Here is a 3,510-nt window from a genome sequence, read left to right on the forward strand (position 1 = left end):
TCACTTAATTTGCTTTCCACTGGATTGCTCGCAGCTATGATGGGGTTATGCGATTTGAGTGAGATCTGTTGGTAAAACGAGCCATTAGATTCAAATAACACTGAGCAAATGGAAGCCCTGATTGAATTCCTTGACTCTTCTGCGTGGTGTTTTCTCCCTAATAGTTTATTTCCTGATTAGCCGACGCACATAACCTTGATAACCTCCTTTTCTTAATTTTCTTAAAGCTCATTAAAAGGGTGAATCGTACAGTGAAATCTCTGCATCTGTTGTACATTGTGTATTCAAATGTTTGAATGTTTTATCTGCTGCAGTTCAATAAGACTGAAGTTTCACGTGGATTAGATTACACAGCTGTGCTGAGATCGTTTTATTTTCAAAGGAAGAGTGAGGTCGGTTTGAACTGTAAAATCAGCAGAAATTTATCAGCCATTTTTAATGCTTCAACAGCTCAAATTCGGGCTCCTGCGCTCTGCGTCAAGCCTTTTTCTTTTTTTCTCGTAAAAGGTGAAACTCTGTCTCTGACTTGTAGCTGAGCCCTGTGGGAGTATTCAGTGACCAGAACCCCTCATGACCTCACTCCCACCCCCCCCCCYCTCGCCTCCTGATCCTTCTTTTTTTCTGTTGTTGTTCTTGCCTCTTTTGAAATTGCTACAAGGGATTGGTCTTCTCCCCACCAGACAAGGACAAATTCAGGCAGTGCATGACGGTGTTGCAGTTTGCCTCTTAGTTCAAGCCTTTTTTTAAGCTGATGTTTTAGTTTGTGTCTGTCTCTGGATTTAACACTTAACTTCAACCGGCTTGGTTGCTTCAGACGCTTTGAGTTGTGAAACTAATTTCACAATAACTTGTGGATGAGTAACTCTTCAGAACAAGCTCTTCAGTGATTCTTTGACACTTGAATGTCATTTTTGAGGACTGAAACTCCAATTTCTTGGGACGTTTTCATCTCCTAAGTGTTGCTGAACTATTAACTCGTACCACCATGCCGCTCCGGATCATGTGCAGCATCTCTTTTTCCACCGATGATGAACCCTGTAGAGGATAYTGCAAAGAGGGCTTTAATGACCACTACAAGCGAATACAGAAGGACTACAGTGATGGGGGCTCGCAGGACTACCTGGATAGGTCTAGTCAGGTGGGTGATGACATTGACGAGGAAGAGGACAATGTCACTGAAGTGGATGACTTGGCCACGTTCTTCGGTGGTTGCTCGCTCCACGGTGCCAACCATGTGTTTGTGGAAGACAAAAAGTTTGGTATTCGCCAGGGTTTGTGGGCGCTGGTCTTCACCATTGCCTTAGCTGCCTTTTTATACCAGGTAGCCGACAGAGTTATATATTATTTCCAATACGACCACATCACAATGCTGGATGAAAAAGTGGCCGACAAAAAGACTTTTCCTGCCATAACAATGTGCAACTACAACTTTATCCGGAAGTCCCAGATGAGGTACAGCGACCTGATTTTCACCAGCCCCATACTGGGATTCGAGGAAGGCATGGCACCTGGATTTCAGCTGGCTCCAGAGCCGGACCGCTCATGGAGCTCGCCCTTCAGTCTGGATGAGCTCTACACCCGCACCCGGCATCGCATTGAAGATATGCTGCTTGAGTGTAGCTATAGTGGCAAAGAGTGCAAACCGAAGGACTTCAGAGAGGTAAATTACACCAAAACCTCACAAGAAATGCATTTTTCAGGAATCTGCTTTRTTTTATATGGTAGACTCGTTTTCATTGATGGTTATTTAATATGCAAATTGGATATCGGAACGTGTCCCTGAAAGCATACAGTTGTGCAGAAGATTTCATCTGTGACTTCTGCTGGAGTTCATGAGCGTAAATGAAGCACATTCAGCTAAACATACCACTAAAACTGAACTAATGCCCTCATCTACTGATGCAGAAGAAAGGGTTTATTGCTGCGAGGCATTTTACTCCCAGTCCCAAGCCACTTGCTGTAAATAAAATTGTTTCTCAAAGTCGACATGTCTGCATAAATTAAACTTCATTATAAATATAAAAGAGCAGCATAAGTAAAAGTGGCATATTTGGCTAACAACTGTTAAATGAAACTGGCACTGAGGGAAACGTGTTGCTCAGGATTCAGAAGGAGGCTCAGAGCTGCTTTTTGCTTGCAGGCCTTCCCTTTTTTTCTTTCTTTTTGTAGGACTGCTKCCCTTTGTGTTTTATTTTCTCCTCTACCTGGCAGACAGAGCCTGAATGAAACACTGAACTGTCGGGTGTTTGTTGACGACATCCAGCCATACGAGTGTCAATTCATTTGACCTTTTCACCGTTGTGTGGATAGATATGGGCAGAGGGCCAAGGCTGTGCTTTAGCTGCAGTTATATTGGTGTAAATGTGTGTTTGATGTTTTGAATTTAATCTGATTTTATTTGCTCAGATTACCACACAGCCAAATATGAAGTGCCGTTTGTAAAGTTACACAGTCAAAAATAACCACCAATATTTTTGTTTTATTTAGCATTTTATAAAATTAAAAGAACAGATTTATTTTTAAAAGTCAGTTTTTCACCATATGATTCATACATTTATAAATGTCATAGTTTATAAACTAARTATTTAACTTACAAATTAAATATTAAGTAAACAAGCTAAATATTTAATTTGTAAGTTAAATATTTAGTTTATAAACTATGACATTTATAAATGTATGAATCATATGGTGAAAAACTGACTTTGAAAAATAAATMTGTTCTTTTTTTTCTTATGAAAGGCTAAATAAAACAAAATACTGGTAGTAATTGTTGACTGTGTAACTTTACAAACAGCACCCCATAGCCAAACACTCATAGTGTTTAAGATTTTTCTATTTTTGGTGTTTTGGACTGTTGAAAACAAATTAAAAATATGTCAAATCCTAACAATGATGATTACTTTTGCACATTTAGCATGCACTTTATAAATCTGATAAGACATGTGATAAAAGGAAAGATAAAGAGTTGGTATTTTAAAATTAAAATGCTCCTGCAGGAGGGCAATATTTTAAGTTTCATGACTGCTAATCTTTTAAAATAATTCATAAATCTGYAGTTATAATAAATGTTTTAAAGTAATGTATTAATGTGTCATGGAGAAGATTTAAAGGCAGGGAGAAAAATTAAGATGGAATTGTAATTAAAACCCTAAAATCTTTCACAGCAGGTGATTTTTCATTGAGCAGGTCATATAAACAYTGAGTCTTGCCGTGCTGTTGCTCTGAGTTGCAGAAAAGCTGCATTCTTACACTCCAAGAAAATAAAATAAAAGGTTATAGATGGTAAAAACRTGAAGGTGAGGAGGGAGGATGCCACTAAGTCTTATTACAGGAGGACTCCTCCTTGTAAAAAGTTCAAATAATAAGAGTTTTTGTGCTGAGTGCTAACTTTGACCAAATTCTTGCAGTTCTTGTGGTAAAACAGAGGGGATTTTGTTTTTAGATTAAGATTTTTACAAATTTGACTGTGTTTCTTGTGCAGAAAAATTGTCYTCTAATGTTAGCACAACG

At 38.6% G+C, this 3,510-nt stretch overlaps 1 pseudogene; it reads left to right on the top strand.

Moving 5' to 3' along the window:
• The first annotated feature begins 636 nt into the window (after positions 1-636).
• Positions 637-1,875, top strand: LOC106517592 (acid-sensing ion channel 1 pseudogene; annotated as a pseudogene).
• The last annotated feature ends 1,635 nt before the right edge of the window (positions 1,876-3,510 follow it).

Source organism: Austrofundulus limnaeus, unplaced genomic scaffold, assembly GCF_001266775.1.
Source record: "Austrofundulus limnaeus strain Quisiro unplaced genomic scaffold, Austrofundulus_limnaeus-1.0 Scaffold51, whole genome shotgun sequence".
In the NCBI taxonomy this organism is placed as follows: domain Eukaryota; kingdom Metazoa; phylum Chordata; class Actinopteri; order Cyprinodontiformes; family Rivulidae; genus Austrofundulus; species Austrofundulus limnaeus.